A 16,324-nucleotide genomic window follows, 5' to 3' on the forward strand; every position below is an offset into this window, starting at 1 on the left:
ATACTTGGTAGTTATGGTATCGTCAAAAGCCCACGTGTTATAGACATACTTGGTAGTTATGGTATCGTCAAAAGCCCACGTGTTATAGACATACTTGGTAGTTATGGTATCGTCAAAAGCCCACGTGTTATAGACATACTTGGTAGTTATGGTATCGTCAAAAGCCCACGTGTTATGAACAAACTTGGTAGAAAAAGTATCGTCGGAAGCACACGTGTGATAGGCAGTGCCGGATTAAGTTAGTGCGGGGCCTGTAGCATATATTGTAAAGGGGACATACATTTTTTTAAAAATATTTTAAAACACATACATTTTTAGCTTGCATAATAAAGTAATTGTATTTTCTTCATTTGCTATACAGCCAGATAATACGACAGTATGTTACTTGCGGATGATTAATTCGAAAGGAAATAACATGCAGATTCGATCAAAGTAAACAAAATATGCCCGCCTGTCATCGAGTTACGAATAAATCAATAGACAAATAATGAAATTTAAAGTTATAGCCTTTGTTTTTACTTTACAGACAGATGTTCCTTAGATTTGCTACGAAAATATATGAACGACGAAATTATACGAACTGCGAAAAAATATGAAGGCCCATATATACTCTAATTTACACTCGCACGCATTCCACGCATTCCATGCATCCTCCTATTATGTTCCATACGTGCGCATTTTTCGTGAGCTCTTATTTGCCATGTGTGTTCATTTTCCTTATGCTCTTTTCATTATACGCTAGTTCTCCATATGCACATTTTTCCTTACGCTCTTATTGTTCAGATTTTACGGTATTTGAAGAGTGCGTGCGTGCGTGCGTGCGCGCGCGCGCGTGTGTGTGTGTGTGATTTTTATGTTAAGTTTGGATTACCATACGAGTCCATTTAAATCTGACTTGCATAGCTTATCTTACTAGTATTATATACTTATAGGTAATTGATAGCTTGAAAGCATTTAGCACGGGGCCCTTGAAAGTGCGGGGCCCGTAGCATATTCTACTTTTGCTACTAGGATAATCGAGCATTGGTGATAGGCATGCTTGATAAAAACGGCATCGTCTGAAGCCTGCGTGATAGATTCCGACGTTGTAGACGAAGCGGTACGATGGTTTTGAACAAAATAATTAAGTATAACAAATGAGGTATTATGGATTACAAAATTAGATATGGTTACAACTGAATAAGTACAATGGAGTAGACAGATGATTATTTTCTTCTGAAATATTTCATATATTCGTAAAATCTTAGGTAGGTCGAGTTATAAATACAATGGAAAGATATCTTGAATAAAGGGATGGAAAATAATTATATCTTTTGTGAGGAAAAATCAGACGAGATTCTGGAAACAAAGTATTGCTAAAAATGTCCAACTATTTCTGATTTTCTTTGCACAGACGCTTTCAATACTAAACGGTTTACCCTAACTAATTTGCTTAATTTGTACATCCAACGGAAGGACGCCAAATGTCACCATTCTATACCATGATCATGCGAAACACTTCTGGCTTGTTGCCAATGGTATAATGTGTCAGTAAAGTGCAACAAATGGTCGAAGTGTTTTTGACGCAACCAATGCCACACAGACAAGAAAACCAAATCGAAAACCGGTCCAAACGGCTGAAACACTTCGACAAGTTGTTTTAATAGGTTAAGATTTAAAGCTAATATAGTAACGTACGAAGTGAACCAAATGCAAGTGAGGTAAGATAGTGAGATTAATGCCGCCAATGGAATATCGATACAATACTATTTTTCAATTATAGAAAGAAAAAATAAGATTAAACTTCTTTTCTCCAACTATATCTTTCAGCACTGAGGACACATGTATACAAATATCGCACAGTAACATATGAACGCTATACCACACAGTAACACACGAAGGCTATATAGCACAGTAACACATGAATGCTATACCCAACAATAACACATGAATGATATACCCTACAGTAACACATGAATGACATAGCCTACATTAACACATGAAGGATATATAGCACAATAACACATGAATGATATACCCTACAGTAACACATGAATGATATAGCCTACATTAACACATGAAGGATATATAGCACAGTAACACATGAATGCTATACCCAACAATAACACATGAATGATATACCCTACAGTAACACATGAATGATATAGCCTACATTAACACATGAAGGATATATAGCGCAGTAACACATGAATGATATACCACACAGTTACACATGAACGCTATACCACAAAGTAACACACGAAGGCTGTATAACACAGTAACACACGAACGCTATACCACACAGTAACACATGAACGCTATATAGCACAGTAACACACGAAGTCCATATAGCGCAGTAACACATGAATGATATAGCCTACAATAACACATGAAGGATATATAGCACAGTAACACACGAAGGCTGTATAACACAGTAACACACGAACGCTATACCACACAGTAACACATGAACGCTATATAGCACAGTAACACACGAAGTCCATATAGTGCAGTAACACATGAATGATATAGCCTACAATAACACATGAAGGATATATAGCACAGTAACACACGAAGGCTGTATAACACAGTAACACACGAACGCTATACCACACAGTAACACATGAACGCTATATAGCACAGTAACACACGAAGTCCATATAGCGCAGTAACACTTGAATGATATAGCCTACAGTAACACATGAAGGATATATAGCACAGTAACACATGAAGGCTGTATAGCGCAGTAACACATGAATGATATACCCTACAGTAACACATGAAGGATATATAACACAGTAACACATGAAGGATATATAGCGCAGTAACACGTGAACGCTATACCACACAGTAACACACGAAGGCTGTATAACGCAGTAACACATGAATGATATAGCCTACAAGTAACACATGAAGGGTATATAGCACATTATCACATTTAGACTACATTCCACGGTAACACATGAAGGTCTTATAGCACAGAAAAATATGATGACCATATCTTAAAGTAACACATGAAGGTTATAAAAGACAGTAACACATGAACGCTGTACAGCACATTAACACATGGAAGTTATATAACACAGTACCACACGAAGGCTATAAAGCACTTCGACGCATGAAGGCTATATAGGACCGTAACACATGAAGGTTATATCCCACAGTAACATACGACAGCTGAATCCCACAGTAACACTTGAAGTCCGTATCCCACTGTAATACATAAATTCTGTATCCCACAGTAAGATATGAAGTCCGTATCCCACATTAATACATGAGGTCTATATAGCACAGGACCACTTGAAGGTTATATCCCACAGTAAAACAAAGGCTACATCCCACAGTAATACATGAAGTCCGTATCCCACAGTAATACATGATGTCAAATGTTCATTCAAATATGTAATTTTGCTGCAAGCAGATCATTCAGGAACAAACCCGCATGCTCTTTAGAAACATGCCGATAATTGGTAACAGCCATATCAAGCGCGAAATTCAAAATGGCCACATGACAGATGTTTGTGTTATTCCATGTGGATTTACAAGTCACCAAACCTATGATTTGCTCAGAACATATAATCCACATGTCACCAAAAGAACCCTTCAGCCGATGGTAGCTGCACAGTCACAGGAAATACCAGTAAGTGTAATAAGTATACATCAATGTGTGCAGCCAAATTTGCATGCAGATAATTGCAGCTTATAATGAATATGTGATATCAGCCCCTCATCCAAACATCAATATCATTACGGGTGAAGAGCTGATTTATCGGCCTAGTTATACACGTACCGCTATTTCTCGTGGCTGTGCAGCTTTCGTCGGCCGAAAAGGTTCTTTTGGTGACATGTAGATTATATTTCCTGAGCAAATCATATGTTTTGCTGAGATCCGTCTCAGTTGATGGTGGGTGTAGAGAGTATAATGATAGCTTACCTTTAAAATGGGTCTACTGATAAAAGTTTTATGTCCGCAATTTTACACAAAATTACTGGGAACACTAATTGTCGTCGATGTCCTTGCATCTAACTGTGAACCTGATAGCAGGCTCACTTGTAATCTGCACTCCGTCAAAATCTGCTCAGATATAGTGATCCGTGATGTATCCTGGCTGTAAGGAAAGGCATGTGTGTAAGAGAGAGAGAGAGAGAGAGAGAGAGAGAGAGGGAGAGAGATAAGTGCAACAGTATCTATTATCGAGCATAAAAGGGATGCATCGTACGGTTGCATTATATCGCAATGTATCTATCTCTGAAAACGGAATGTATCAATTAAAATTGTACCCTGCAAATAAAGGACCACTGGACATATTTTCTTCAGATATATGCATATAAGTATAAACATACCTTTCTGAGAATCATTGGCAGTTGGACTAACACCATTTCTTCTTATTAAACTCTTTATCTACCATAAAACAGTTGTACATCGTTTGAATACGCTCGACCCGGAGGATGTTACACGTGTCTACAGTATTAATAACTAGTTCACTGTCAACAGTACTGACACATTAAACTGGCTGTAATGCAGGTGATTAATCATATTTACACTAACCACGTCTCTCTCTCTTTCTCTTTCTCACTCTTCCAGTGTAGCATAAACATTAAGATAACGAGATTCAAGGTGCTTTGAAACAACAATCTTTCCTGAATACATCCCATTTTATTTCATGTTAATATCGATAATATTTAATCGAGATACAAACGGTATCAATGCATAATGCATAATGCAACAAGGGTTTGACATTAGAAAATCCTTCATATTACGTCAGTTTGTAAATATGCCGTCATATTGTCTGAAAGGACGTTTCCTCGCGTAGTCTCTCTCTCTCTCTCACACACACACACACTCCCTCTCTCTCTCTCTCTCTCTCTCTCTCACACACACACACACACACACACACACACATATATATATATATATATATATATATATATATATATATATATATATATATATATATATATATATATATATATATATATATATATGGACCTATGAATGATGCAAGATGTATTCACACGAACCCAAATGAACTGGGAAAATTAGAAATAGAGGATAGAAACAATTGTATGGATTGGTAGATATTTTAATTAAATGATAATAATGACTTAGATGAACTGTAAATACATTTAAATGTTTTAATTACCTCTTGCTATTTCCTCGTTTCTCTTAGTTTATTTTTCCTCTCGTTTCATTATCAGTCGGATTGTCGATGGCTACACGTCCAAGTTAACCATGCTGCGTTTGTAGTGCTCTACTTTCTTCACACTTTCTTAATTTAAACCTGGGATCTCAAACACGCGGCCCGCCAAATGATTGGCGTCACAAGGTGTCATGAGAGTTAACAAAGGTGGTGCGACTCTTGGGCCATCGAAAATGCCCTCATGCGGCTCTCAGGGTGGTTTGAGTTTGAGAGCCCTGATTTAAACCATCTTTCATGCTTAAATCATAAGTGTGTTTTATATTTATTTAATCAACATGAATGAAAATAGAATTGCTATAAATAAAACGTATGTATAGTATGTACCGCTGTATCTTTGATATACGACTTATGCAGCTCCTTGTACAACTTTTTCATTATAAGTAAACGAGAAAAGCCTCACTTCCTTTAATAAAACATTTTAATATCTCGTGGGTGATACATCAACGATACAGCGTACATTATATATATATATATATATATATATATATATATATATATATATATATATATATATATATATATATATATATATATATATTTTAGAACCCCGGGTAATTGCCTTGCCTGACACCCCGGGTAATTGCCTTGCCTGACACACCATCTATCTGTCATTGTAATGTTTTTACGTGTAGTACATTTTATATTTAAAGGGAAATTAGAATGCTATGTTGTGTCGTTCATTTTAAATTGATAGGGAAATTATAAACAACGATGCGTGGTACAACGCACGTCCAACAGAGGTCAGTCGGTACCCAAATTATCATCGGAAGATCTGAGTCACTGTGGTTTGTTTCCAAGACGAACAGCATATATTACTTATATCGTCTAAATAATGGATATATTTCATCTTGTAGGCGAAAATACTCGAGGTAATCGCCCACAATGTGAAATATATCCTTTATACTCTCAGACCACCCCACCCCCCAATTATTTCTAGTAATGTCTGGAATGTATTGGATAGCTAAAGTGTATAACATACTTAAAAAACGGATTATTTTTGTATCCAGCTTGATGATGCCATCTATTTGTGTTCTACTGTGTAAAATAAAGTTGGTTTTAGGCAAATGTCATAAATAGTAATAGAGAAACGATGATTATGACGTATGGAATGCTTCCATATGACGTCAATTTTCAATGATAATTATTATTTTCCGCTGGAATCTTGTTTAGCGTTGCAGTGTGCCCTATATATATATATATATATATATATATATATATATATATATATATATATAGAGAGAGAGAGAGAGAGAGAGAGAGAGAGAGAGAGAGAGAGAGTTATCCGTGCACAACACACACATCGATAATGGAACATCATAGACCCTGATATGTGGTCTCAAAATGCATTGGCAGATTAGATTCAGTGTCGTTCCACTCGTGATTAAAAAGCAATCAGCACAGACACTGCTCTTCAGGTACATGATGCAATGGTGTACTAACAAGTCTACATCTACGCTATCCACATTCGGATGAACTGTTACAACGGTAGATACGTTATGTTTACAGCTATGTCGGTTAATGTGGGAATGTGCAGTCGGCAACGTTGTGGTGAAGTGCCTTGAATGAAAGTTTGTTTTCATACACGTATCTGAAAAAGCAAGATACTAAAAATATTTTGATCAGCATAAGTATATTACGTCGGCTTGAGTACGTGTCTCTGTTAAAAACACAACATTTTCATAACTTAAAAAAAAGATAATCGCAACATATGGTGCTTCGGCAATATAGGTACTTGTAATCGCAACATATGGTGCTTCGGCAATATAGGTACTTGTCAAGTCATTAAATCAAATATTTTCCGACATTTTTAAAATTAGATTTTGCTAAAACTAAATAACTTAATATGTAGTGTTAGCCATGAGCAAATTTCATGCCAAACACACAGACGTAAAATTCTTTACTCGCAGTCCAGTAACTGGGCGATCTCAGTTTAAAAGTTATCGACAATAGGAAATAACTGGAATTCCTAATAAACATAAAGATGATAAAATGATAAGGGGTTAATGTGGGTTTTTTAAAAATCCAGATGTTAAAGGTATGCAGCCTCTGCCTGCCATTAGTGAAAAGCAAAGAATGCCGATTTGTGTGAAAGTAAGGAATTTAGGTTACGGATCTGGGTCGACGCCTACCCACATCACTTGACCCATTTTACACACGCGCATTCCCATAGGTGACAATCCTGGGTCCAAACACAATTTTGCCCGTGAGCTCCTCATTGTAATTGTTTTATGTTTGATGGCCGATGAGCGCCCCATGGTAAATGTTTCATGTGTGATGGCTCGTGAGCGCCTCGTGGTAAATGTTTTATGTTTGACGGCTCGTGAGCACCTCGTGGTAATTTTTTTTTTTTTTTATGTTTGACGGCCCATTAGCGTCTCGTGGTAATTGTTTTATATTTGACGGCCCGTGAGCACCTCGTACTAATTGTTTTATATTTGATGGTTCATGAGCACCTCGTGGTAATTGTTCTATATTTGACGGCCCGTGAGCACCTCGTACTAATTGTTTTATGTTTGATGGCTCGTGAGCACCTCGTGGTAAATGTTTTATGTTTGGCGGCTCGTGAGCACTACGTGGTAATTATTTTTTTATGTTTGACGGCCCATTAGCGTCTCGTGGTAATTGTTTTATGTTTGATGGCTCGTGAGCACCTCGTTGTAATTGTTTTATGTTTGATGGTTCATGAGCACATCATGGCAATTGTTTTATATTTGACGGCCCGTGAGCACCTCTTAATAATTGTTTTCTGTTTGATGGCTCGTGATCGCCTCGTGGTAATTGTTTTATATTTGACGTCCCGTGAGCACATCGTACTAATTGTTTTATGTATGATGGCTCGTGTGCACCTCGTTGTAATTGTTTTACGTTTGATGACTCGTGAGCACAGCTTGGTAATTGTGATGAGACTGTTTTGGACGGCCCTGATAATTTCCGAATAGACACGTATTCGCGAACGCAGCCGTAACGAAAGTATTTTTCTCGCGGCGCCAGCCACACAAGTTGCTACTGATATATTTCCGACCAAAATTTCAACAGGTGTCCCTATGATAGTCGCTGTGGTCGCCATTTAAGCAGTATTCAGGCCAACTGTGGTCGCAGAGCGGTGATTACGCAAATAGCATCCACAACAAAACATGCACGAATAAGACGGTCTTTATTGTGATTTCATCTTGCATATGTTATTCGGCTTCGATTAGTTTTTCGCATGGGTAGCATAGTGTGGGTCCGTCACGGATCTTCTATTAATAATATAACCGCGAAGTACAATTGCTCAACAGGCTGGCATTGGTTAGCTGCAACACGCATATGCACTCCCAAACTAAGCAATTTTCAATACGGATACAATTGTCATGCAATTATTATAATATTTTCATGGGGAATATTTTCGTCTCAAATGATTGCTTGCACGCGTTTAGATTGACATAGAAGTAGGTAAAATGTACCAATGCTTGTTGTCATCAACGATCGTGTTCATTTTGCTTCATGATCTATTACGGACAATCGCGTCTTTGTTAAATATCAGTGTGGATTTTTCATTTGCCGGTCGAGTTAATGTTAGTGCTTCGATATAACGTTCATGAAATTTTATCGCGGTGGTTTGTAGGTGAATTTCAGTTCATCGTTGTGGACACCATCCTATGATGTTTTCACGTCCGACGGCGATGTAGCTACCAGCGACCAGGAAATTGTGAGTGCTAATGCAAGGATTCCATGCTAACCTCGAGATGGCAGTGGTATATGCAGGTGGTTCCAACTATCAGTTTCTGTCTATCCCTCAGTATAAAGATATTAAATTGTATACGATGAGTTATTAACATCATTTTCACATAGATATTACAAAATCAGCATCATGGTGGCACTCTCTCCCACTTGGCCCAATACACCATCTTCTGATTTCAGGTTTACCCCATCATCTCAAGCAACAAGTTTTTCTACATGCATGCTGTCCGCCATATATACAAGACTAGTGGCTTTTAGAAAACAATACCAAGGGCGGTTAACATAGCTTCATCCCAAGCATTTGTGTCATATATCTCTGTTCTTTGAGCTTAAAAGGGCAAGCAACCGAAAAATAATTATGAGTTATTATCTGACTTTAAAAAACATCCCTACAGATTGGTATTTTAGTTTAGGATTCTCCAATGATTGTCTTTGTTCTACTAATCGAATACTAAAAGTCCATCATGTGTCAGTGGACACGCACGTGATAAAATGATATCCGGATATGTCTGCAACACGTCAGATGAAATCCATCAATATTTCCACGTGTTACACGAAATGCCCCAGGTGTTACTGCTCCTCATCCTCTTTCTGTTTGTAGAAACCGACACGTGCCGTCAGATTCCTATATAAATTTCACTGACAATCTTATGTTGTCAACCACAGGTTGTTATCAGGTAATCGATAGCTAAGTTTTGCATCTACGAATTGTTTAGTCTCAGCAAATTGCACCAATTTAAAAACGTTTATGTTTAAGATGAGATCTCTCTCATTTCATCACCTGATTTTGTAATATTTTATTCGTATTTAAATGTGTTATTATTTTATAAACGTCGCCGACAAACCGGAGTCTCTATTCGATTTCGGTCAGGTTTTGCGCTACAGTGTCACGTGGCTTGACAATAATATGGATAATATTCACGTTGGATATTTGCGGTGTTCAGGTTTTATCTTGGAAAAGCAAGAGTTGATTTCAGTCAGCTCCTTCAACAAGCCAGTTACGTCATTCCGTCGAATCGACTTTGGTGGCAAACCTGGCCATTTCCAGCCAGAACGATTCAAATACAAAATATGGTGAGGTGTCATCAGTGAGTTCCAGGTCGTGTTGGCGAATCCATGTTGCCAATGCCAGTTTTCCACGTGTGAACAGTCCTCGCCTGATACCATTGGTGTCCGAATTCATCCCGAGTAAATCAAAATTTGATAATGGTGATATGGTATCCACATCTGAAGACCTTGGTTCCAAGTTTTTAGAGCTATACCGGATGCGCTTCGGATGACCCCTAACGCAGCAATGGAGGACGCAGATGCTATCGGCTCTGGAATAACTGGGAGCACTGGAAATATTCCAGGGTCGTGTTTCATCGCCGTGACCTCGGCCGCGGACTACTTAAGAATTATTCCGCCTCGTTGGCGTTTGGCTGCTTTGAACTGCTTCACCGCTAGTACAACATTTTATTTGTTGTTGTAGGGTTTAACGCCATTTTCAGCACACGATATGCTGCTATACATGGTGGCCAGTATTAATGGTTTCATTCAAAATGATCAATATTACTCGTTCGATGCTGTGGATTTACAAGAAGGACGGGCAGAGGAAGAACCTGGGAAATCCCCAGAAAGAACCACCGACCCTCGAAAAGCTACTGGCAAGCTTTCTCACATACAGACATTGGCCGAATCCAAGACTCGAACCCACGCAGACAGAGGTGAGATGGCAGTGATCCGTAACGGAGAGCGCTTTAGACCACTCGGCCACTCGGGGCCCTCATTTTATTTTAATAAAAAATATAATCAATTACGAGTCAATCGTTGAATTCATTGTTTTTAGGATATTTATTTGCCACGGGAATTCTCATACATGTATTCGGTGCAAGTCTGAGGTCATCGCGAGTAATGAAATCGTAGATGTTCCGTGGAAATCCATAAATGATGTCAAATGGTATTCTGTTGCTAGTGATGGACTCATAACACAAGTTTAACAGTAGCTGCGTTGGCTTCACGGTTTAAATCGACTGTGTGTTTGGGCCAGACAATCACACTGCAAAAGTCTGTGCAAAACACAAATATGTGTGTGGGTGGATTGTACAGGAAAGGCGAGCTCCACTCTGCACTAATCAACCGTTGAATTCATTATTGTTTCTAGTGATCATAGTGGCCTCAGCGTTGTAGTTGATATGTCAGGGTGATCATTTGTGTCTTTAACAAATACGATCGACGGGCCAGTGTAACTCGCGAAATCGTCGATGTATCGAGAAAGTCCAAGAATTGTTCTAGCGCATTCGATATTATCTAGAATTGATTCGATTTCCTTTTTGACCATGAGATAGCGTGCGATAATGGGCTACGGCATGATTTCGGTTTGATAAATCCTATTTTCTTGTTCAACCCGTATGCAGCATTTTTGTCACAACGTAAAATCTTTACATGGGTTTCTAAAAATGCATCACAATCAAGAAAATAATGAGATGTGTCCTGCGTGAAAGGTTCTTTTTGCCCGTCCTTCTTGTAAATCCACAGCATCGAACGAGTAATATTGATCATTTTGAATGAAACCATGTTCCGCGTCGGATCTGGTGCATTTCTGAATTCGGCCACTTTTATCCGTTTAGCCTAATACATTTTGAACAGCTTAATTGATAATTGTAACGGCCGAAGCAAGCATTGCTGCCATGGATGGGAGTGAAACTTTCATGTGGAAGCGCATCCGACTGTGGTGGTGCCAGAGTCACGAACCGTCGAAGTAAATCTCGAATCGTTTGAAACGCATGCGATTCCAGATTTTTAATCCGGGTAATATCTGAGATTTTGATGCTGTCAACGATGACATTGCAATTGTTTGACTATCGTTGCTGCGCGCGAGGCCAACCCACCATCACCTTTGGTCGTGCCTATAAACAATCCTTTTACGACATTACCAAGGCCATTGCCGTACTCTACCGCGTAAACGGGTCTTCTTACGTTGACAATACGTACGGGTGTTACACGTCCACTTACAGTTGTCATGATGTGCATTATATTAGATCGACCTAATTTTTATATTATTATACAGTTTTAACAGTATTGTCGCCGCGAAGGTTCAGCACCAGCCTGTCTCAGTACACGATGTAAAACTTACATGTGTGATTCGAGATATATTACATGAAATATACAAATTAATCGATATCAGACCACTCAGGGGCGCATTTGAGACGATACCTAAGATTATGTAATCTTGAGAGGTCATGATAGAGCCAGAGGTTCTGTAACATCCGCCGGTTGCGTCACGGGTTATATTAGAATGCATCATGGTGGTGATCCTAAACGTGCCTGGAGCAATACCGTACACACGAAGCGTCGGTGGCATACCAGTTTTACTGAATGTTTTGTGACGCCATGCATGATTAAGATGTTTCAGTTCTCAAGGATCACTTTGGGATACGCGCGCATAATGTTTTGATATCTAGGGTAACTTCACAGGGTCGTCTGGCCGGTCAAGTATTACATAGTCGTACGCGATAAGATTATTACGCTCCGGGTCAGGGTCATCAACCGTAAGGGCTTCATTGATTGTCAGAAGGAACTGGACGGCCGATGATAGTTCATCAGATGTCTCATACGTAAGCCTGTCTGAGTAACATGGCTGCTTGTAGTCGATCCTGCGTCAATATAGAATGATCAGATTCAACATCAGGTACGCGCAAACCGATTTTGGAAACAATGAACTTGATTTATCGCCGTGCTTGGGTGATTGTGGCTTTGACCGCAAAGAGAAGTCTGAGATTTTTCTTTAAGCAGAGCCTTCAAATCTTTGCGTTTTTTTTTCTTCTTCTTTGTTTCGTACGTGGACAATATAGTATTTTCTGGCGCAGTTTCGCACAAGCTTTGGGATTTCCGTAAACTTATGCCGTAATATTTCACTAGAGCACACTGGTACGGATCAACTTTCTGTGGAACGTGATACTGTGTATGTGGCCGAAGAATAATTGTTGTGCGCGTTGAAGCTCATCCGGGTATTCCAAGTCAACAACGAAGAAGTACCTGACGGAGATGTTGCTTTCGTACATGTTTGTGTATATACACGTGTGCAGGTTTTATCCACTGAAACGCGCCTAGGATATTTTCGTACAGATTATTATCGACCAAATAATTCATATAACTTTTCTAGGTATTCGTTCACGTTTGATCGTAGCTATGATTCGCCATTGAATTCCCGTCATGTATTTCACGTTAAACAAAAACGTGGCTGGTCAATGTAAATTATCAGTTCCAACTCGACCTTGGTTTTCGACAGCAACGCATACCTCTGCAATACGGAGTAGTGCGTTAAATCAATATAGTGGTGGTCGTGTTCATCAGTGGCCACTCACGCGAATCCAGCTAGCTTGTCCATGAAGGAATTTGGATAAGTAACCGATGTGCCAGTGTACGAAGCTGTCTCACAGTCGGATGGTGTTCATCTAGGGGAAGTCCTTATAACGCAAATAACTCGGCTCTTCTTGCTCCCACCTGTATCCGTATTCCACTTTTTTACGCATATTACCTGATCTGACTCACAGTTGTCTTTCAATGGGCTTTGGTTTATCTGGTTTGCCTACAACCGGCCGTGGCTAATCTGTGAACTCTAATAGCGCAAGCGTATCTGCTTTTCTTGCATTTCTTTGTATCTTATTCCACAACCTCGCGTGGATCCTCGTGATCTGTTTCTCGGTATGTGTGCTTATAACAATAATCACTTATCTAACTCGCTTTAGGCTGACGAAGTTTTAGTAAAATTAATTTTAATTCTCAGGATTGGAAAATCCTGTTTATTATTTGTATACAATTAGTGTAAACACATATATGATTAGTTTGTATTTCAGTCAGTCAAGGGGTTACGTCCACGACCATTGCACAAATATGATTTTTTATACCTCAGTCAGTCAAGGGGTTACCTCCACAAATACACATTTATGATCAGTTTGTATGGCAGTTTATCATGGGGTTACCTCCACATATACACATATATGATCAGTTTGTATGACAGTCAGTCAAGGGGTTACGTCCACATTTACACATATATGATCAGTTTGTATGACAGTCAGTCAAGGGGTTACGTCCACATTTACACATATATGATCAGTTTGTATGACAGTCAGTCAAGGGGTTACGTCCACATATAAGATCAGTTTGTATGACAGTCAATCAAGGGGTTACGTCCACATATACACATATATAATCAGTTTGTATGACAGTCATTCAACGGGTTACACCCACATATATACATATACACATATATGATCAGTTTGTATGACATTCAGTCAAGGGGTTACGTCCACATATACACATATATAATCAGTTTGTATGACAGTCTTTCAACGGGTTACACCCACATATATACATATACACATATATGATCAGTTTATATGACAGTCAGTCAAGGGGTTACGTCCACATATAATATCAGTTTGTATGACAGTCAATCAAGGGGTTACGTCCACATATACACATATATAATCAGTTTGTATGACAGTCATTCAACGGGTTACACCCACATATATACATATACACATATATGATCAGTTTGTATGACAGTCAGTCAAGGGGTTACGTCCACATATACACATATATAATCAGTTTGTATGAGAGTCATTCAACGGGTTACACCCACATATATACGTATACACATATATGATCAGTTTGTATGACAGTCATTCAACGGGTTACACCCACATATATACATATACACATATATGATCAGTTTGTATGACAGTCAGTCAAGGGGTTACGTCCACATATAATATCAGTTTGTATGACAGTCAATCAAAGGGTTACCTCCACGACCACATACACATATATTATTATTTTGTTATTATTATTTTTAAAACATTTCTCATTTGTAATAACTTTAACGATGATAATGTTTTGGTTTGTTTGTTTATGTGTACCTGCATTGTTAGATTATGGACAAAAGTCAATAAACAGCTTGAACAACAACTTAGTAATTTATTTATATAGCGCTGTTGTTTTGTTGAACGGAGTTTGTATCAGATTAATCAAATTCAGGATAACACAAGATCATTTAACACAAAAAGTTACTAAAATAAAAGAGTAGTACTATGTCAGCTACCGTACTGATAAAACGAAACACCTCAATACCTGCAATCACACAAATATGTAGTCCGAGCTAACTTGTATTTGGTTTGGAATGGCACTGATCTTCTTTTAACATTTGCTTGATGATGATAATCGATACAACGAATGTCAGTACGTCTATATTCTGTTGTAATTAATATTAAATTTGAAATATCAAAGAAAAGGAAATGAAAAACTTATTCAAGCGTAATAATATGTGTATGTCTTTCTACATGACAAAAGTAATGCACGTATATGTTTGCATGCATGTGTGAGTGCGTACGTGCGTGCGTGTGTGAGTGCGTGCGTAAGAGTATCCATGATTGACAGACTAAATGACTTTATTACCTCTTCAGCAAAAATTACACCAGGTTAATAAAAACGCGGATTATAAATAATACAAGATCATGAGACACAACAAACAACCGAGAACGTAAACGAGAAAAATAATGCGTCAACTAACGCCTTTGCAAGATGAAATATATCAATACATACAATCATATAAAAAATCTCTAGGAAATTTTGTAACTAAATATTCCTTGACATAATATGGCCCCAACCATTTTTACATATTTACCCGGAACTGCTAATGCCACAGCGAGTGTGTACATCAAGCATATATTATTACACGATTAACAGTAACCAAGGAATAGATACGATACCGACTGTTATGTGTGTATTTGATTATGTTTGAGAATTATGATATAATTAATTTTAAAGCTGGTGCCTGAGTATGTATGTATGTATGTATGTATGTATGTATGTATGTATGCATGTATTTGTATATTAATATCAAATCTATCGGGACCTTACATTATATTTTGACTTTAGTTTGTTTGGAGACAGAGGAGAAACTGGAACCCCACCACCACTCACTCGATCACATGTCATAAAACTGTCAATGTGAACCGGGGCTAGAAATAGACGTAACTTTAGCCATAGACGCGATTGCTCTCTCTCTTTCTCTGCATTTCCTCACAAATGGAACATGTAAACGATTTCCTGACCTAGCTACATAAAGTCTGTCTTAACTGCTAACATTTCAGGAAATTTCATGTAATATGACAGATCATCACCACTCCCACACCCTCCCATCTCAGTGCTTCATCTCCAAAGCAGCCAGCGGCTGCTCTTTTCCAGAATCAATTACCTGGAACTATTGCGGGGAATAGGTCATTTGAATGGTGTGTGTGTGTGTGTGTGTGTGTGTGTGTGTGTTATTTTGATTTTTAACATCGTTTAAAATTTTTTAGTCATATCGCTACGATGTCTGCAGTCTAGCATCATGCCTCAAACGTGTTGCATTATGTCCCAGTCGCATTATCCTGACACCA

At 38.4% G+C, this 16,324-nt stretch overlaps 1 protein-coding gene across 6 annotated transcripts in view; it reads right to left on the bottom strand.

Annotated features, from left to right (window-relative positions):
• The window catches only part of LOC149772815 (aminopeptidase N-like), a 139,300-nt gene that overhangs the window by 106,206 nt on the left and 16,770 nt on the right, over positions 1 to 16,324 (bottom strand). The window contains exon 1 of one of the 6 annotated variants that reach the window (XM_089947268.1): positions 4,324 to 4,416. The exons of the other annotated variants lie outside the window; for them this stretch is intronic. The gene's annotated coding sequence lies outside the window, so the exon portion shown is untranslated. Of the gene's footprint in view, positions 1 to 4,323; positions 4,417 to 16,324 lie in introns of those variants that run through there. 6 annotated transcript variants of the gene reach the window in all.

The sequence above is a fragment of the Sinohyriopsis cumingii genome, unplaced genomic scaffold, assembly GCF_028554795.1.
Source record: "Sinohyriopsis cumingii isolate HCF-2022 unplaced genomic scaffold, ASM2855479v2 utg001170l, whole genome shotgun sequence".
NCBI lineage: Eukaryota > Metazoa > Mollusca > Bivalvia > Unionida > Unionidae > Sinohyriopsis > Sinohyriopsis cumingii.